Source organism: Patagioenas fasciata, chromosome 6 (assembly GCF_037038585.1).
Source record: "Patagioenas fasciata isolate bPatFas1 chromosome 6, bPatFas1.hap1, whole genome shotgun sequence".
Classification (NCBI taxonomy): Eukaryota; Metazoa; Chordata; class Aves; order Columbiformes; family Columbidae; genus Patagioenas; species Patagioenas fasciata.
Genome location: NC_092525.1, coordinates 5,249,765 through 5,270,913, shown reverse-complemented (window position 1 = coordinate 5,270,913; position 21,149 = coordinate 5,249,765).

The window sequence follows — 21,149 nt, the reverse complement described above, 5'->3', positions numbered from 1 at the left end:
TGGCAAGAGGACGGTGAGGGGGTGCTCTGATGGGTCAAGGTTGCTCTGAAAAAAGCCCAAGAGGGTGGTAAGGAGAAGCTCACCGGTGATTCACGAATCACCCAGAAAAAAGGGAAGAGGACAGTGCGCGGGAGCTCTTCAGTTGTTGAAGAGAATCCCCAGAAAAAGGCAGGAGGATGATGAGGGGGAACACTCTGGCGGGTCAAGAAGTCTCAATAAGTCCGGCAAGAAGACGGTGGGGAGGAGAGCTCGTGTGGGTCAAGAGGTCCCAAGAAACCCAGCAAGAGGACAGCAGGGGCGAGCGCTCCGGCAGATCAGGAAATCTCGATAAATGCAGTTAGAGGATGGTGGGTGTGAGCCCCTCAGTTGTTTAAGACGTCCCAAGAAATCCAGCAAGAGAACTGCGAGGGGGAGCGCTCCGGCAGGTCAAGCGATGTCAAGAAATCCAGCAAGACAATGGTGGAGAACTCTCCGGCGAGTCACAAGACTCTCCCAAAAAAGGCAAAAGAATGGTGCAGGGGAGCACTCTGGTGGATCAAGAAGCACCCAGGAAAAGGGGAAGAGGATGGTGGGGGGAAACGGCCTGGTTGGTCACAAGACTCCCCCAAAAACCACAAGAGGGTGGCAGGGGGAACGCCCTAATGGGTCAAGAAGTCCCAAGAAATCCAGCAAGAGGACGACAGGGAGGAGCTCTTTAGCAGGCCAAAATCCCACTGAGGAAAGGCAAGAGGACAGCGGGGGAGAGCGCTCCAGTTCTTCAAGTGACTTCCCAGGTAGAAGGCAGAAGGACGGTGGGGTAGCGCTGGGACAGGTCGAGAATTCTCAATCTGGCAATAGGACAGCAGGGAGGAGCATCCAGCGGGACAGGAGCGCCCTGAAAATAGGCAAGACAAGGGTGAGTGAGAGCACTCCGAGATGTCAAGAAGTGTCAAAAAATCTGGTAAAGGATGGCAGGGGGGAGTGCTGTGGATATTCAAGAGACTCCCCAGTAAAAGGCAAGAGGACGGCGCGGGGAAGTGCTCCAGCACGTCAAGATCGCACTGAAGAAAGACAAGGTCACAGTGGGGGGGAGCATTCCCGTTGTTCCAATGGTTCAAAAGGTCCCAAGAAATCCAACAAGAGAACTGCGAGGGGGAGCGCTCTGGCAAGTCAAGCGGTGTCAATAACCCCAGCAAGGCAACGGCGGAGAGCGCTCTGGTGAGTCACGAGACTCCCCTACAAAGGACGAGAGGATGGTGGAGGGGAGCCCACCAGTGGTTCAAGCAGCACCCAGGAAAAGGGGAGGAGGCTGGCGAGGGGCAGGCCTCTGTCGGGCCAAGATCACTGAGGGAAGGTGCGGGGGAGCTTGCTGGTGGCTCAAGAGACCTCTAGAAAAAGGTAAGAGGGCGGCGGGGGGTGGGAGGGCGCCTCAGCTGGTGAAGAGGAACCCCGAAAACAAGGCAAGAGAATGTTGGTGGGGGGAGTGCTCTGGCGGTTCCAGAGGCTCCCCGAGATCCGCTCAGACGGCAGCGGGTAACGTGGCAGCTCAGCGTCAATCAAAGAAGAACAGGAAGGCGGTTGACCTGCAATTCCAGAGCGAGGAGGAAGACTGGCAACCTGAACGAGGAGCAGCATGGCCTCTGAAATCCTCCTTTAATCTGGGCTCAGGTAAGCTGGAAGCAGGGGACATAGGCTGGGGTTTGGGAGGTGGGCAGGTGAGAAATGATCCGCATTTTTGATCTGCTGAGTGACTGAAGCGCCTGGGAGTTCATTTGGAGTCGTTGCCTTACTTGATTTTACACTGACTTTTGCATTATATTTTAATGACGTAGAATTTTCCGTTTTGACATCGAAACCTAAACTTCTTTGGAAATTCATCCTCTGTCCCTTCAGTCTCAGCTCGTGGCACTTCCACTGTCTCGTGGCCCGCGTTTCAATGTACATTAGATCGCTTCCTGGGCCTTGGATTTTAAGTAATGGTCCGTCACAAGTTTGTTTTTCTTGTCCTTAACAGGCAGCTTTGAGAGCTCTCTAAGGAAAAGTGATATCTTTTTACCTTGTTACTGCTCTTTCCATGTTACGAGCAGCCACCCTCTTTATGATCAGTCTCATGCTTTTCTTCCTTTCTTGCCCAGGTTCAGAATACCAGGAATTCCAAGCTTCAAGTTTCCTGTGGAACATTGCGGGAGACCTTGATAACGTGGCAATGAGGGAGGTGATGAAGAGAAACAATACCTGTTCCTTTCCCATTTCAAGACGTTATTTTTTACCTTCCTGGTAGCTGTGAGATGATTTGCAATCTTGCGCTAGCATCTGCCTGAAAGAGAACACGGACCCTTTGGGTGCCTCCTCAAGAAATACTTGCTCTATGGTTCTGGCGATGTCCAGGCTTCAAGGGTGGGGCATAGGGGAGTGTAAATCTTAGGGGGCCTCCCGGGATGTCTGCAGGTTTGGGTGACCCGTGGCTGGGACGGGGACGCCGAGGTTGTCAATCTTGCCCTGAATCTCTCGCTCCCTCTCTTGCAGCACCCGAGACCGAATGGAGGAGCAAGTGTACGGGAAGTTCCTGCGCCACGCCACAGATCACATTTATCGCTCTCGCCCTGAGAGACCCGGAGAACCAAACCATTCCCATCGTGCCTTGAAGCAGCCTCTGCTCACGCGGTTCTCCCAGGGAGAAGGCAGAATGGCAGTAGCTCGCCACGTTATACCACAGGGTGCACACTCTGCAGCTTTCAAGCCCAGCTCTGCGTTAGCTCACCCCTGCAATTTTGCACCACCCACGCAAATTTGAGTTGTCGCTGGTTGTTGCAGCGTTTGGCTTTGGTGAGGACAGCGTGTGTTTGTCAGCAGTTGGTGTAGGGTGGAATCTTGAGGAGAAAGTGATATTTCCGTGCCAGAACTGGTTGGTGTTTGCATGGTATTGTGGTAGTTGTTCCCACAGGTGATCAGTGCTGGAGTGTTATTGCAGGATGAGGGGATTTTGAAGGCTTGTCTGTGAGATGCACTAGAGGCAGCAGTTGCAAACGAAAGGCTGAGGTGTGGAGAGTTTGTCGGTGGGTTTTGGACAGTTGTCAGTTGAAGAGTTGGTTGTTTGCAGGTGAGGTGTAGAGCAGAGGGTGAAGCTGACTTTGCCTGGGCGGCGCAACTGGATGGGTGTGCAGAGCTGAGGAGAGCGGGCTTCTGCGGGTGACCCTAAAGCTGGAGAACCAGCCAGCGGCAGCTCCAGACAGTCCCGCTGCCGAGCTTGGCCGTGTAGGGCCAGTGCCCTGGGGCACAGGGAGTGTGACCCTCCGCAAGCACCAAACAGCAGGTGAGGACTGTGGGGATTTGTACTGAGCTATGATATCTCTAAGGCATGTGCGAGGGGCCGGGGCCAAGGCAAGGTGGGCTCGTTGTGGGGTGTGGGGAGGTGTCAGCCCCCGGACTCAGCCCCTGTCTGATTGTAGTGCCCTTGGGCTGGTGTAGCTCAGTCCTCTGTGTGTTTCTCTTCAGGTGGAGCAGCGTGCAAAGGAAAAGCAAGGAAGGAGAGGAAGGTGGTGAACCTATGAGGAAGAGTGTAGCGAATCTGGCGTGGACTCACGGTAAGGTGCCATGAGAGACATTTATTACAAACTCAGGTTTGCATTTATACTCGCTATGATGCTTGCTCAAGCATTTGCTCTTTAGCTAAGTTAGACATTACATGAGCGATGTAACTGCCATATACGCATTTTTTTCTATAGTAAGCTGTCCCTCTGTCCCTGATGTATCAGTCCTGTATCCTGTATCTTAGTAGTCATAATTTTTCCCCAAGTAGATGAATATTTGCAAGCAGCTTTATCTCCAGTCGTTACCTGTTCATATAATTCTCATTCATCTTTGTGCCATGTCTCCAACTGAAATGTACCAGTTGTAGGAAAGTCTAGCACATGATTAGCAATCCATTGTAATAAACTCACCAATCAGACCCCTGATACATCCTGATTTTGCGTTTGTAGCGCATGTTGAAGGACATCCAGGGTTTGTCTTTGCTTAAGGGCTAACTTCCCTCCCATGGTTCCCAATCGCTCACCTTTCGTTGGTGGTGGGCGCGCACTGTCCTGGTTCCCGGTCCTGTTTCCTGGTTCGATTGGGCTTCGCTACCAGAGCGGCTACTGCCTTTATAGGCACGCTGAAAGTCCCTGTTCCAGGGCGCCATTTGTAGCGAATGCGGTACGGACTCTCTTTTAAGGTGCAATGAGAGATGTTTATTACAAATTCAGGCTTGCGTTTATACTCGCTATGATGCTTGCTCAAGCATTTGTTGATTAGCTAAGTTAGTCATTACATAAGTGATGTGTTTTGTGTTCCCACCAAAGTCACTGCCATAAACACCTTTTTTGTCTATCACAAGCTGTCCCTCTGTCCTTGATGCATCAATCCTGTATCAACTCCTCTGTCCTTGATGTATCACATAGCATACAGTCCTTTGTTCTTGTATTTTTCCACTAATGCTTGTTCTCATGCTGTTGACTCTTGCAGTTTCTCATGTGCCCGGTCTTCCGTGTACTGACACAGAAGAGCGATCACGAAAGAGGATTGGAGCGCACCTGTGAGTCAAGCAGAGTCAAGAAAGAAGATGACAGTGGTGGACCTGTGAGTGAGGAGGGGACAAAAGAGGAGAAAGGTGATGGAGCTACGAGTCAAGAGTGAGGAGGAAGATGGGCAGGCTGAGCCAGCGAGAAGGAGAATGTATCCTTAAGCACAGGGAACGATCTGTGATTAGTGCGTCCCCCTCCCACCCCTAGAAACCGTGCTCGGGGGTAAAGTGGTAAAATGGGAGCAGGGGCTGTTGGCTGTGTTTTGGGAGGTGGGGGTGGTGAGCAGGGGCTGGGCTCTTGGACTTGGGAGCAGTTAAGGGAGCAGGGTGGTCATCCCTTGGGAGGTGTCTGTCTGCCAGCAGGTAAAGGAGGGGGAAGAGGATCCTGCCGGGGTGAGGGCCTGGCCAGCTCTCCACTCCCAGGGCTCTTGATGCTGGTGTGGTGTGTTGCTGTAAGTGCCAGGGGTGACTGGCAAAGAAAGTCTTTGTGGGGTGCATGCTGGGAAACTGTGCTGCTACGGAGGGGCTGGGTTGGTGGGAAGGCCTGTGCGGGGGGCCGGGGCCAAGGCAAGGTGGCCTTGTGGTGGGGTGTGGGGATGCGTCAGCGACCGGACTCGCCCCCTCGTGTGACTGTACGGGCCTGGGGTGGGTATATTTTTGTTTTCTGTGCATCTCTGTTCGGGTGGAGCAGCTCGCAAAGGCGAAAGCAAGAAAGAAGAGGAAGGTGGTGAACCTACGAGGAAGAGCGATCAAGAAAGAGGATTGGAGTGCATCTGCAAGTCAACAGGGATCAAGAAAGAAGATGACGGTGGTAGAGCTGCGAGTCAGGAGGGATCAAGAAAGAAGAGGAGGAAGGTGATGGAGCTGCGAGTCAGGAGTGAGGAGGAAGAAAATGTCCCCCTTGGGACAGGGACCTCCCTGTAATCAGGACTGCGCCCTCCCACCCCTGGAAACTGCTCAGGGGCCCAGACATCCATGGGAAGGTTGTGTCCGACAACACGAGCCAGATCTTCAGCACTGGCTGCTGTTCAGCTGGGACCAGGGGCTGCTGGTGGGGTTTTGGGAGGCGGGGTGGGTGAGTAGAGGCTGGGCTTTTGTACTCATGAGTGGTTGAGAGAGAGGACTGGACACCTCTTGGGAGGTGTCTTGTCTGTCTGCCATCAGCTAAAGGAGGGGGAAGAGGATCCTGCCGGGGTGAGGGCCTGGCCAGCTCTCCACTCCCAGGGCTCTTGATGCTGATGTGGTGTGTTGCTGTAAGTGCCAGGGGTGACTGGCAAAGAAAGTCTTTGTGGGGTGCATGCTGGGAAACTGTGCTGCTACGGAGGGGCTGGGTTGGTGGGAAGGCCTGTGCGGGGGGCCGGGGCCAAGGCAAGGTGGGCTTGCTGTGGGATGTGGGGATGCGTCAGCGAGCGGACTCACCCCCTATGTGACTGTACGGGCTTGGGGTGGGTGTATTTCTGTCTTCAGGGCATTTCGGTTTGGGTGGAGCAGCTCACAAAGGCGAAAGCAAGAAAGGAAAGTAAGGTTGTGAACTTACGAGAAAGAGTGATCAAGAAAGAGGATTTGAGTTCATCCGGGAGTCGAGGGATCAAGAAAGAAGAGGAGGAAGGTGATGGACTTGCATATTGAAAATGAGAGGGAAGATGGGCAACCTGAAGCATGGAGCAAGGGAATGTCTCCTAGAACAAAGGGACCTTTCTGTAATCAGAGATCCCCCCTCCTACCCTACAAACTGAACAAAGAGGACTGCGAGAGGGAGCGCTCTGACAGGACAAGAGGTATCAGTAAATCTGGCAAGAGGACAGTGGGGGAAGCGCTCTGGCGGATCAACAAGTCTCAATATATGTGGCAAGAGGATGATGGGGGAGAGTTCACCAGTGGTTCAAAAGTCACCCAGAAAAAGGGGAAGAGGATGTCAAGGGGGGAGCGCTCTGGTCGATCACAAGACTCTCCTAAAAAACACAACAGGATGGTGGTGGGGGGCCATGTCCTATATGGGACAAGGGGTCCCGAGAAATCCAGCAAGAGGATGGTGGGGGGGAGCACTCCAGCAGACCAAGAATGTACTAAGGAAAGGCAAAAGGACGGCAGGAGGAGAGACCCAGTGGGTCAAGAGGTACCGAGAAATCCAGCAAGAGGACGACAGGGAGGAGCTCTTTAGCAGGCCAAAATCCCACTGAGGAAAGGCAAGAGGACAGCGGGGGAGAGCGCTCCAGTTCTTCAAGTGACTTCCCAGGCAGAAGGCAGGAGCATGGCGGGGCAGGACTGCGGCAGGTCAAGAATTCTCAGTCTGGCAATAGGATGGCGGGGAGGAGCGTTCCAGCGGGAGAAGAGCGCCCTGACTAGAGGCAAGACAAGGGTGAGGGAGAGCACTCGGACGTGTCAAGAAGACTCCCCCAAAAAGTGCAAGAGGAAGGCCGGTGGGGAGAGCAATCCAGCAGATCAGGAAGTCTCAATAAATGCGGTAAGAAGGTGGCAGGTGGGAGCTCCCCAGTGGTTCAAGAGGTCCCAAGATATCCAGCAAGAGAACTGTGAGGGAGAGCGCTCCAACAGGTCAAGCGGTGTCAAGAAATCCAGCAAGACAATGGTGGAAAACGCTCCGGTGAGTCACAAGATTCCCCCAAAAAGAGGCAAGAGAATGGTGCAGGGGAGCACTCTGGTGGATCAAGAAGCACTCAGGAAAAGGGGAAGAAGATGGTGGGGGGGAGCACTCTGGTTGGTCACAAGACTCCCCCAGAAAACACAAGAGGGTGGCAGGGGGAACACCCTAATGGGTCAAGAGGACCCAAGAAATCCAGCAAGAGGACGGCGAGGGGGAGCGCTCCAGCAGATCAGGAAGTCTCGATAAATGCGGTAAGAGGATGGCGGGTGGGAGCCCCCCCAGTGGTCCAAGAGATCCCAAGAAATCCAGCAAGAGGACGGCAAGGGGGAGCGCTCTGGCAGATCAGGACGTCTCAATAAATGCGGTAAAAGGATGGTGGGTGGGAGCCCCCCAGTGATTCACAAGGTTCCAGGAAATCCAGCAAGAGGACGGCGTGGGGGAGCGCTGTGGCAGATGAAGAACCCTCAGTACATCTGGCAAGAGGACGGTGAGGGGGTGCTCTGATGGGTCAAGGTTGCTCTGAAAAAAGCCCAAGAGGGTGGTAAGGAGAAGCTCACCGGTGATTCACGAATCACCCAGAAAAAAGGGAAGAGGACAGTGCGGGGGAGCTCTTCAGTTGTTGAAGAGAATCCCCAGAAAAAGGCAGGAGGATGATGAGGGGGAACACTCTGGCGGGTCAAGAAGTCTCAATAAGTCCGGCAAGAAGACGGTGGGGAGGAGAGCTCGTGTGGGTCAAGAGGTCCCAAGAAACCCAGCAAGAGGACAGCAGGGGCGAGCGCTCCGGCAGATCAGGAAATCTCGATAAATGCAGTTAGAGGATGGTGGGTGTGAGCCCCTCAGTTGTTTAAGACGTCCCAAGAAATCCAGCAAGAGAACTGCGAGGGGGAGTGCTCCGGCAGGTCAAGCGATGTCAAGAAATCCAGCAAGACAATGGTGGAGAACTCTCCGGCGAGTCACAAGACTCTCCCAAAAAAGGCAAAAGAATGGTGCAGGGGAGCACTCTGGTGGATCAAGAAGCACCCAGGAAAAGGGGAAGAGGATGGTGGGGGGAAACGGCCTGGTTGGTCACAAGACTCCCCCAAAAACCACAAGAGGGTGGCAGGGGGAACGCCCTAATGGGTCAAGAAGTCCCAAGAAATCCAGCAAGAGGACGACAGGGAGGAGCTCTTTAGCAGGCCAAAATCCCACTGAGGAAAGGCAAGAGGACAGCGGGGGAGAGCGCTCCAGTTCTTCAAGTGACTTCCCAGGCAGAAGGCAGGAGCATGGCGGGGCAGGACTGCGGCAGGTCAAGAATTCTCAGTCTGGCAATAGGATGGCGGGGAGGAGCGTTCCAGCGGGAGAAGAGCGCCCTGACTAGAGGCAAGACAAGGGTGAGGGAGAGCGCTCGGATGTGTGAAGAAGACTCCCCCAAAAAAGTGCAAGAGGAAGGCCAGGGGGAGAGCAATCCAGCAGATCAGGAAGTCTCAATAAATGCGGTAAGAGGATGGGGGGTGGGAGCCCCCCCAGTGGTCCAAGAGATCCCAAGAAATCCAGCAAGAGGACGGCAAGGGGGAGCGCTCCAGCAGATCAGGAAATCTCGATAAATGCGGTTAGAGGATGGTGGGTGGGAGCCCCACAGTTGTTTAAGGCATCCCAAGAAATCCAGCAAGAGGACGGCAAGGGGGAGCGCTCCAGCAGATCAGGAAATCTCGATAAATGCGGTAAGAGGATGGCGGGTGGGAGCCCCCCAGTGGTTCAAAATGTCCCAAGATATCCAGGAAGAGAACTGTGAGGGGGAGCGCTCCGGCAGGTCAAGCGATGTCAACAAATCCAGCAAGACAATGGTGGAGAACGCTCCGGTGAGTCACAAGACTCCACCAAAAAAGGCAAGAGAATGGTTAGAGGATGGTAACAGGCAGCTTTGAGAGCACTCTGGTGGATCAAGAAGCACCCAGGAAAAGGGGAAGAGGATGGTGGGGGGAAACGGCCTGGTTGATCACAAGACTCCCCCAAAAACCACAAGAGGGTGGCAGGGGGAACGCCCTAAGGGGTCAAGAGGTTCCAAGAAATCCAGCAGGAGGACGGCGAGGGGGAGCGCTCCAGCAGGCTGAGATTGTACTAAAGAAAGGCAAAAGGACAGCAGGAGGAGAGACCCAGTGGGTCAAGAGGTCCCAAGAAATCCAGTGAGAGGACAACAGGGAGGAGTGCTCTGGCAGGCCAAAATCTCAGTGAAGAAAGGCAAGAGGACAGCAGGGGGGAGTGCTCCAGTTCTTCAAGTGACTTCCCAGTTAGAAGGCAGAAGGACGGTGGGGTAGCGCTGGGACAGGTCGAGAATTCTCAATCTGGCAATAGGACAGCAGGGAGGAGCATCCAGCGGGACAGGAGCGCCCTGAAAATAGGCAAGACAAGGGTGAGTGAGAGCACTCAGAGATGTCAAGAAGTGTCAAAAAATCTGGTAAAGGATGGCAGGGGGGAGTGCTGTGGATATTCAAGAGACTCCCCAGTAAAAGGCAAGAGGACGGCGCGGGGAAGTGCTCCAGCACGTCAAGATGGCACTGAAGAAAGGCAAGGTCACAGTGGGGGGGAGCATTCCCGTTGTTCCAATGGTTCAAAAGGTCCCAAGAAATCCAACAAGAGAACTGCGAGGGGGAGCGCTCTGGCAAGTCAAGCGGTGTCAATAACCCCAGCAAGGCAACGGCGGAGAGCGCTCTGGTGAGTCACGAGACTCCCCTACAAAGGACGAGAGGATGGTGGAGGGGAGCCCACCAGTGGTTCAAGCAGCACCCAGGAAAAGGGGAGGAGGCTGACGAGGGGCAGGCCTCTGGCGGGCCAAGATCGCTGAGGGAAGGTGCGGGGGAGCTTGCTGGTGGCTCAAGAGACCTCTAGAAAAAGGTAAGAGGGCGGCGGGGGGTGGGAGGGCGCCTCAGCTGGTGAAGAGGAACCCCGAAAACAAGGCAAGAGAATGTTGGTGGGGGGAGCGCTCTGGCGGTTCCAGAGGCTCCCCGAGATCCGCTCAGACGGCAGCGGGTAACGCGGCAGCTCAGCGTCAATCAAAGAAGAACAGGAAGGCGGTTGACCTGCAATTCCAGAGCGAGGAGGAAGACTGGCAACCCGAACGAGGAGCAGCAGAACTTGGCATGGCCTCTGAAATCCTCCTTTAATCTGGGCTCAGGTAAGCTGGAAGCAGGGGACATAGGCTGGGGTTTGGGAGGTGGGCAGGTGAGAAATGATCCGCATTTTTGATCTGCTGAGTGACTGAAGCGCCTGGGAGTTCATTTGGAGTCGTTGCCTTACTTGATTTTACACTGACTTTTGCATTATATTTTAATGACGTAGAATTTTCCGTTTTGAGATCGAAACCTAAACTTCTTTGGAAATTCATCCTCTGTCCCTTCAGTCTCAGCTCGTGGCACTTCCACTGTCTCGTGGCCCGCGTTTCAATGTACATTAGATCGCTTCCTGGGCCTTGGATTTTAAGTAATGGTCCGTCACAAGTTTGTTTTTCTTGTCCTTAACAGGCAGCTTTGAGAGCTCTCTAAGGAAAAGTGATATCTTTTTACCTTGTTACTGCTCTTTCCATGTTACGAGCAGCCACCCTCTTTATGATCAGTCTCATGCTTTTCTTCCTTTCTTGCCCAGGTTCAGAAGACGAGGAATTCCAAGCTTCAAGTTTCCTGTGGAACATTGCGGGAGACCTTGATAACGTGGCAATGAGGGAGGTGATGAAGAGAAACAATACCTGTTCCTTTCCCGTTTCAAGACGTTATTTTTTACCTTCCTGGTAGCTGTGAGATGATTTGCAATCTTGCGCTAGCATCTGCCTGAAAGAGAACACGGACCCTTTGGGTGCCTCCTCAAGAAATACTTGCTCTATGGTTCTGGCGATGTCCAGGCTTCAAGGGTGGGGCATAGGGGAGTGTAAATCTTAGGGGGCCTCCGGGGATGTCTGCAGGTTTGGGTGACCCGTGGCTGGGACGGGGATGCCGAGGTTGTCAATCTTGCCCTGAATCTCTCGCTCCCTCTCTTGCAGCACCCGAGACCGAATGGAGGAGCAAGTGTACGGGAAGTTCCTGCGCCACGCCACAGATCACATTTATCGCTCTCGCCCTGAGAGACCCGGAGAACCAAACCATTCCCATCGTGCCTTGAAGCAGCCTCTGCTCACGCGGTTCTCCCAGGGAGAAGGCAGAATGGCAGTAGCTCGCCACGTTATACCACAGGGTGCACACTCTGCAGCTTTCAAGCCCAGCTCTGCGTTAGCTCACCCCTGCAATTTTGCACCACCCACGCAAATTTGAGTTGTCGCTGGTTGTTGCAGCGTTTGGCTTTGGTGAGGACAGCGTGTGTTTGTCAGCAGTTGGTGTAGGGTGGAATCTTGAGGAGAAAGTGATATTTCCGTGCCAGAACTGGTTGGTGTTTGCATGGTATTGTGGTAGTTGTTCCCACAGGTGATCAGTGCTGGAGTGTTATTGCAGGATGAGGGGATTTTGAAGGCTTGTCTGTGAGATGCACTAGAGGCAGCAGTTGCAAACGAAAGGCTGAGGTGTGGAGAGTTTGTCGGTGGGTTTTGGACAGTTGTCAGTTGAAGAGTTGGTTGTTTGCAGGTGAGGTGTAGAGCAGAGGGTGAAGCTGACTTTGCCTGGGCGGCGCAACTGGATGGGTGTGCAGAGCTGAGGAGAGCGGGCTTCTGCGGGTGACCCTAAAGCTGGAGAACCAGCCAGCGGCAGCTCCAGACAGTCCCGCTGCCGAGCTTGGCTGTGTAGGGCCAGTGCCCTGGGGCACAGGGAGTGTGACTGTGTGCACAAGCACAGGCACGTCGCGAGAAGAGCCAGAGGCCACCAATGTAATTGCAAAGAGCAAGTTTATTTTGGTTACCTCTCTACTGGGGGATCTCCGTAGCCACACCTGAGCTCCCAGGCAGAGGCGGCGTAAGCGGGGACGCAGGCGCTGGTCAGTTCAGCCCTGCTGGAAGATCGCTGGGCCTGCTGAGCTCGCCTGTATTTCACGGCTTCAGGCAGGCGCAGCCTCCCGCTCTTTCTCACAACAAAGCAGGAATCTCAGACACAGTGATAAGGTGTCCAGAGTTTCTCCCAGGCCTGTGTTATCTAACACAGGGGTTCTACTTGTCAAGCACACAAGGTCAGTAAAACAATTAGTGTGATGTATGTGTTTTCTTTATACCCCAGCTGCGGGTCACTTGAGCGTGTTTAGCTTTCTCCTCCTCGCCAATCTTCCGCAGTTCCCGTACATTCCACCCCCTCGCCCAAGGGACCGGCTTTGCTGGGGCCAGAATAGCCATAGGTGTTCATGTGAGCGTGTAAAGTTTAGAACAGAGCATTTTACAGAGATACTCAGCAAACATATATACATCTATAAAGAGAGAAAAGGAGCAAATATATGTGTGCAATAATAGGTTGCATCTGGCGTCCCGTCTCTCTTCTCAAGAGATGAGATGAGTCTATTAGCCAGGTACTGTCAGTGGATTGCTTCATTTGATGTGTCAGTTCCACAAGATGTTATCGTCTATCCTGGCTAGTGCAGTAGCTGTCTTGAAGCCACACTTGCGTTAGAAACGTCAGGGCAGCATCTTCAGCCACTACCTACCCAAGGGAAAAAGAATCATGAGAAACATGAAAGTTAAAAAAAAAAAAAAAAAAAGAAAAACCCTTGGTATAATACATATATGTAACAGGACTATTGCGGTAATAAATTGACAGCAAGAGATCTGCAGCTATTAGTCTTGTGGAGGTGTGTCCTGCATATAATGCTTGTAACGTAGGGTTACAATGCACGACGAGCCAATCTGTGATAAGGGAGGAAAACAGGGGCATCTTCTCCTTCCAATAATACATACGCTGTTGCTCCAGCTCCTTCAGCTAGTATTACTCCGGGTTTGACAACCTGGTGTGGGGTAATTACCCACACAGACTGGAAAGCCGTGGCCTGTGCTTTCTCAGGTTGAACTTCAACACGATGTTGGGTCCGCGACACCAATAACACTGTTCCAATGCTGTCTCCTCTAGACAAAGTACAGGTAGTCATTGAAGATATCTGAAATACAAGAACTCGGGAGTCTGATATTAGCAAAGGATGTAACATAAGAGGAGAAGTCGGAGTACACAGCCACACAGCATTCTCAGGGGTTATTATGTGGACTTTCACATCCAGATTAATAGGTCGTGGTCCCACTTCGCAATCCATTGGGGTAAATAATTCCATTTCCCCTGTAGTTAGTATTTTGGGAGAAATACCATCTGGAAGGATTTCAAGCCGCACCATGTTTTGTACTGGGGGTGTTGTGATGCGGTCATAGGGTGTTTGATTATGGATAATCCGACTATTAAGCAAAAAAACTGCTTTAGTCAGATGTGGGCTCCAATGTTGCAAAGTTTTAGTACTGGTTAATTTTTTCAATTGTTCCTTCAACATTCCATTCATCCGTTCAATTAAGCCATTGGCCTGGGGATGGTATGCAATGTGAAACAACCAGTCTATACCTAACCCTCGAGCCCAGTCTTGTACATTACGTCCACTAAAGTGTGTCCCCTGGTCACTCTGTATTTGATGGGGAGGTCCATAGTGATGGATGAGTTGTTCTAACGCTTCAATCGTATTATGCTGATTAGCACGTTTAGTGGGCTTAGCAAACAATAGCCCTGACACCGTATCCACAGCAGTGAATACATATTGCCACCCCCTAGATGGGGGTAAGGGGCCCACATAATCAACTTGCCAGGTATTCAAAGCCCACTGACCACGCTTTATCTGTCCCCATGGCCTACATAGTGCTCTTAGGTGTAACCGTGTACAAGTAGCGCAGTTATGTGCACATGACATATAAGCATGTAGTGGCAAAGGGGGTTGGTTATGAGCAATGTCCCATGCACGTGCAGTAGAAGCTGAGCGATGACCACAAGCAATATGTGCATGTAAAGCCTGAGCATGTATGTCAGCAGAGGTCATCTCATCTACCTCTCTGTTGTTCTGTGACTCAAGTGAGTCATCTTTTTGATGAGCTGAAACATGTCTCACCTTCAAAGGAGATGTCTGTACGTGCTGCCAAATTTGTTGCCATATATCTGCTCCCCATATTGGATATCTTTGTACATGCCAATTGTCCTGGGCCCAGCGGGGCAACCACATTGTGAGACTTTTATATACTACCCAACTATCGGTATATAAATAATGTGCCTTCCCTTCCAGGATAGCAAGGGATGCTGCAAGCAGTTCAGCCCACTGACTAGAGGCCTGTACACCCGTTTGCCATAATATTATGCCTGGTAAAGGAGCGTATGCAACCGCCCTCCATTGTCTTTGTCCAGTTGCAGTATATGTTGCACTGCCATCAGTAAACCAGGCATCCTTCTTGTGCTCTTCTGTTAACTCGTCGTAAGGAGGAGCCTCCTCCACAGGAGAGGTCGGGATGTCTCCTAGAGGAAAAGCTTCCCCAAGTGCAGGCACATGATTGAATGATATTGTACCAAGAAGGGTGGCATGTGGGGTAGTCACATGTGAGTTTCCTGGTAAAAATCGTTGCTGCAGATAGTGTTTCCACTTCCAGTGTGTAGCTGCCTGAGCTACTCCTGCATGGGCCCTAACAGAGTCATCTGCAACCCAGCCATGAATAGGGATGGGGGTGTGTACGGTTACACTATCTTGACCCGTGATACGTTCAGTTTCCTGCAGTGCCCAAACAACAGCCAGAATCTGTTTTTCCATTGGGGTATAATGAGTAGCAGACCCTTGCAGTGCTTTAGACCAAAACCCTACGGGTTCCTTCTGATTTTTTGGTCCAGTTGTCTGCCACAATCCCCAAGAGACTACATCGTCCAAAATTGTTACTTCTAGTTCAAAAGGATATCCTTGCCTGGGAGTATATAACCGGGCATGTTCCATCAAGGCACTTTTACATGCATCAAAAGCTTCTTGTTGTTGTTTGGCCCACTGCCAGATAGCTTTCTTTCTAGTTAGTTTCTGTAAAGGCCTCATTAAAATTGCCAAATGCGGAATAAAAGTCCTCCAATACCCCAGAAGTCCCAAAAAGGTCTGTAGCTGCTTTACCGCAGTTGGTACAGGAAATTGTTGAACTGTCTGCTGCACTTTATTTGGTATTTCCTTAATCTGCCCATGCCAGACGACCCCCAAGAACTGTACAGTGGTGCTAGGGCCTTGTATTTTCTTTGGACTGATTGTCCAGCCCCGGTTTTGCAAATGTGACTGCAATGACTCAGCAGCTGCTTCAATTTCCTGTTGTGACTCTGCCATAAGCAAGAGATCATCGATATAATGGTACACAGTAAGAGTACCTGACCACGATGCTACATCAGCTGCTACCATTTGACGGCATATAGAGGGGCTGTGTTTGTATCCTTGGGGCAGTACCTGAAAGGTATATTGCTTCTGCTGCCAGGTAAAAGCAAACTGATCTTGACTCTCTGGGGCAATGGCAATTGAAAAGAAAGCATTAGCAAGATCTAGTACCATTTTCCATGGCAATAAGTTCTTGCCAATTTTTTCTATGAGTGTAACCATATCTGGCACTGTAACTGCAAGGGGGGGGGTGACTTTGTTCAGTTCTCTGTAGTCTACAGTCATTCTCCAAGTGCCATCTGTTTTCCGAACAGGCCAGATAGGATTATTGAAAGCCGTCATGGTTTCTCTAATAATCCCCACTTGCTGGAGTGCCTGGATAGTCTCGCTAATTTCTTCCTCCCCCCCTGGGATGCGATATTGTTTCATAGTCACCACCTTGGCAGGTGCAGGCAGCACAACAGGATCCCATTTTGGGAATCCACGCAAGACAGTTACAGACCGGATAGCAAATCCAGTGCATGGAGAGCCGAAAGAAAAACGACCATTTAAGGTTTCGACTGTCCGCCCTGCTAGGACATCAATACCCAGAATATATTCTTTAATTGGGGCAATCAACACTGTTGCAGTAAATGGCTTGGCATTTGCGATTGTGAGGGTAACGGTAGCTTGGAGAGCAGGGGTTGGATGTCCCCCCAAACCACAAATCTGTGATGTAGCATCTTTGTTCTTAATATCACTATGCAACACTGTGACCTCAGCCCCCGTATCCACCAGAGCTAACACATTCAAAATCCCTCCAGACCGCCACTCTATGGTTAAAGGAACATAAGGGCGTCGGTCCCCCTCACGATAGGAAGCTACAGTGGCGGCAACCTTGGGGGACCCGCCAAACCTTCAGTCCCGCTGTTTAGGCAACTGCCAAGCAGCGCCTTGTTTTGAAGCGGCAGACGGGGTGGAGGGAGGGTGCGGGGGGGCTGATGCGGCTGGAGATGGCTGGCTTTTTGCTGTAGATATTAACTGTCGCCAGCGGCGAAACAGTTCTGCTGTTGACAGCCCACCGAGTTCGGATCGTGGGACGCCAGCCTGTAAAAGATCATGCCACATCTGTCTCCTCGTCACCTGTGCCGTAGACCCTTTTGATTTTGCTGACTTTCCCTTGTTCACTATTCGGACAGAGGGTCCTGAGAGCATAGTCTCAAGATCTTTCATGGCAGTCACCAGAGCACCTACATTACCCGCGGCAGCTTGTATTGTTGATATAAGGCAGGGTTTTACCGAGACAGGTGCTCCCTTCAACAACTCCATCCTGATACTTCTTGTGATCGGTATATCATCTGGACTAGTCCCCGTCAACACTGCATGAGCCATTCCCATTTGCCGTAGCAAAGTGGTACCCTCTGATATTGTAGACCAGTTTCCGAGGGAAGACATTAACTCCCTAGGGTCTGTATGTGTTGCTAGAACTGCTGCACACAACCACTGATATACTGTAGGTGCGGTAATGTCTACCCCATTTGCATTTCTAATATTCCGCAGCTGGACAAATTCTCTTTGTATCGAATCATTCTTAGATATAGGACATAAGAGATCCTTTTCAGCTGCTAACAAGTGGATTGATGCAGCTCCATTATCCCATGCTCGCAAAAGCCATTCCAATATACCTTCCCCAGTCTTTTGCTGGTAGAGCTCCAAAAATTCTCTTAACTCTTTCGGAGTGTAAGTACGCGTAAGCTGTACCCCCCCACCAGGATGTTCCTGCTCTCCCGTCATCTGGATGAGGGGTCGTGCCTGCACCACATCCCTTTCTTTTGAATCTGAATCCAATTCAAATTCAATCTCGGAATCCGAGGATGCACTGCAAATATTTCCATCCCATTCATTGGGATCCCAGGAATGTTTCATGGTGAGAGCACGAACCTCGGAAATCGAAACTCTATGTGACCCATGTTTATCTCGCCGTTTATTAGCAATACGCGCTACCAGACAGTCCACTTTGTCCTGCAACCCAGAGCAGCGCTCTGATTGGGATGCAATTACTTCATGCGCCATCGCCTTTGCCTCTTGCAAAGTTCCAATTTCCTTCTCTAAATCCGCGACTTTACTCCGTAATGCAACAACTTCATGGTTAAGAGATCTAAGACCAGTAATAAATAGCCATCCCAATCTTCCCGCTAACTTGCGAGAAGATTTACAAGCCGCTCTCCATGGAAACTTCAGTATGGCCGCTTCAATTGCCTGGGGAGTAACCACCCCCCCTTCCTCAATCTCTGGCCATATCTCCGGCGGAGCCAATTCATATAGGAGAGCAGCCACGGGGGTCCAGGGCTCCGTACTGGGCCATCCCGGAATATGGGGAGTCACCCGTGAGGCCTCCCCTGTCCCCGGTGTTTTTTTTTAAAAAAGCCACGGCATGGCTGTTTCTAGCGACTGCCGACTACGCCAAATGTGTGCACAAGCAGAGGCACGTCGCGAGAAGAGCCAGAGGCCACCAATGTAATTGCAAAGAGCAAGTTTATTTTGGTTACCTCTCTACTGGGGGATCTCCGTAGCCACACCTGAGCTCCCAGGCAGAGGCGGCGTAAGCGGGGACGCAGGCGCTGGTCAGTTCAGCCCTGCTGGAAGATCGCTGGGCCTGCTGAGCTCGCCTGTATTTCACGGCTTCAGGCAGGCGCAGCCTCCCGCTCTTTCTCACAACAAAGCAGGAATCTCAGACACAGTGATAAGGTGTCCAGAGTTTCTCCCAGGCCTGTGTTATCTAACACAGGGGTTCTACTTGTCAAGCACACAAGGTCAGTAAAACAATTAGTGTGATGTATGTGTTTTCTTTATACCCCAGCTGCGGGTCACTTGAGCGTGTTTAGCTTTCTCCTCCTCGCCAATCTTCCGCAATTCCCGTACAGTGACCCTCCGCAAGCACCAAACAGCAGGTGAGGACTGTGGGGATTTGTACTGAGCTATGATATCTCTAAGGCATGTGCGAGGGGCCGGGGCCAAGGCAAGGTGGGCTCGTTGTGGGGTGTGGGGAGGTGTCAGCCCCCGGACTCAGCCCCTGTCTGATTGTAGTGCCCTTGGGCTGGTGTAGCTCAGTCCTCTGTGTGTTTCTCTTCAGGTGGAGCAGCGTGCAAAGGAAAAGCAAGGAAGGAGAGGAAGGTGGTGAACCTATGAGGAAGAGTGTAGCGAATCTGGCGTGGACTCACGGTAAGGTGCCATGAGAGACATTTATTACAAACTCAGGTTTGCATTTATACTCGCTATGATGCTTGCTCAAGCATTTGCTCTTTAGCTAAGTTAGACATTACATGAGCGATGTAACTGCCATATACGCATTTTTTTCTATAGTAAGCTGTCCCTCTGTCCCTGATGTATCAGTCCTGTATCCTGTATCTTAGTAGTCATAATTTTTCCCCAAGTAGATGAATATTTGCAAGCAGCTTTATCTCCAGTCGTTACCTGTTCATATAATTCTCATTCATCTTTGTGCCATGTCTCCAACTGAAATGTACCAGTTGTAGGAAAGTCTAGCACATGATTAGCAATCCATTCTAATAAACTCACCAATCAGCCCCCTGATACATCCTGATTTTGCGTTTGTAGCGCATGTTGAAGGACATCCAGGGTTTGTCTTTGCTTAAGGGCTAACTTCCCTCCCATGGTTCCCAATCGCTCACCTTTCGTTGGTGGTGGGCGCGCACTGTCCTGGTTCCCGGTCCTGTTTCCTGGTTCGATTGGGCTTCGCTACCAGAGCGGCTACTGCCTTTATAGGCACGCTGAAAGTCCCTGTTCCAGGGCGCCATTTGTAGCGAATGCGGTACGGACTCTCTTTTAAGGTGCAATGAGAGATGTTTATTACAAATTCAGGCTTGCGTTTATACTCGCTATGATGCTTGCTCAAGCATTTGTTGATTAGCTAAGTTAGTCATTACATAAGTGATGTGTTTTGTGTTCCCACCAAAGTCACTGCTATAAACACCTTTTTTGTCTATCACAAGCTGTCCCTCTGTCCTTGATGCATCAATCCTGTATCAACTCCTCTGTCCTTGATGTATCACATAGCATACAGTCCTTTGTTCTTGTATTTTTCCACTAATGCTTGTTCTCATGCTGTTGACTCTTGCAGTTTCTCATGTGCCCGGTCTTCCGTGTACTGACACAGAAGAGCGATCACGAAAGAGGATTGGAGCGCACCTGTGAGTCAAGCAGAGTCAAGAAAGAAGATGACAGTGGTGGACCTGTGAGTGAGGAGGGGACAAAAGAGGAGAAAGGTGATGGAGCTACGAGTCAAGAGTGAGGAGGAAGATGGGCAGGCTGAGCCAGCGAGAAGGAGAATGTATCCTTAAGCACAGGGAACGATCTGTGATTAGTGCGTCCCCCTCCCACCCCTAGAAACCGTGCTCGGGGGTAAAGTGGTAAAATGGGAGCAGGGGCTGTTGGCTGTGTTTTGGGAGGTGGGGGTGGTGAGCAGGGGCTGGGCTCTTGGACTTGGGAGCAGTTAAGGGAGCAGGGTGGTCATCCCTTGGGAGGTGTCTGTCTGCCAGCAGGTAAAGGAGGGGGAAGAGGATCCTGCCGGGGTGAGGGCCTGGCCAGCTCTCCACTCCCAGGGCTCTTGATGCTGGTGTGGTGTGTTGCTGTAAGTGCCAGGGGTGACTGGCAAAGAAAGTCTTTGTGGGGTGCATGCTGGGAAACTGTGCTGCTACGGAGGGGCTGGGTTGGTGGGAAGGCCTGTGCGGGGGGCCGGGGCCAAGGCAAGGTGGCCTTGTGGTGGGGTGTGGGGATGCGTCAGCGACCGGACTCGCCCCCTCGTGTGACTGTACGGGCCTGGGGTGGGTATATTTTTGTTTTCTGTGCATCTCTGTTCGGGTGGAGCAGCTCGCAAAGGCGAAAGCAAGAAAGAAGAGGAAGGTGGTGAACCTACGAGGAAGAGCGATCAAGAAAGAGGATTGGAGTGCATCTGCAAGTCAACAGGGATCAAGAAAGAAGATGACGGTGGTAGACCTGCGAGTCAGGAGGGATCAAGAAAGAAGAGGAGGAAGGTGATGGAGCTGCGAGTCAGGAGTGAGGAGGAAGAAAATGTCCCCCTTGGGACAGGGACCTCCCTGTAATCAGGACTGCGCCCTCCCACCCCTGGAAACTGCTCAGGGGCCCAGACATCCATGGGAAGGTTGTGTCCGACAACACGAGCCAGATCTTCAGCACTGGCTGCTGTTCAGCTGGGACCAGGGGCTGCTGGTGGGGTTTTGGGAGGCGGGGTGGGTGAGTAGAGGCTGGGCTTTTGTACTCATGAGTGGTTGAGAGAGAGGACTGGACACCTCTTGGGAGGTGTCTTGTCTGTCTGCCATCAGCTAAAGGAGGGGGAAGAGGATCCTGCCGGGGTGAGGGCCTGGCCAGCTCTCCACTCCCAGGGCTCTTGATGCTGATGTGGTGTGTTGCTGTAAGTGCCAGGGGTGACTGGCAAAGAAAGTCTTTGTGGGGTGCATGCTGGGAAACTGTGCTGCTACGGAGGGGCTGGGTTGGTGGGAAGGCCTGTGCGGGGGGCCGGGGCCAAGGCAAGGTGGGCTTGCTGTGGGATGTGGGGATGCGTCAGCGAGCGGACTCACCCCCTATGTGACTGTACGGGCTTGGGGTGGGTGTATTTCTGTCTTCAGGGCATTTCGGTTTGGGTGGAGCAGCTCACAAAGGCGAAAGCAAGAAAGGAAAGTAAGGTTGTGAACTTACGAG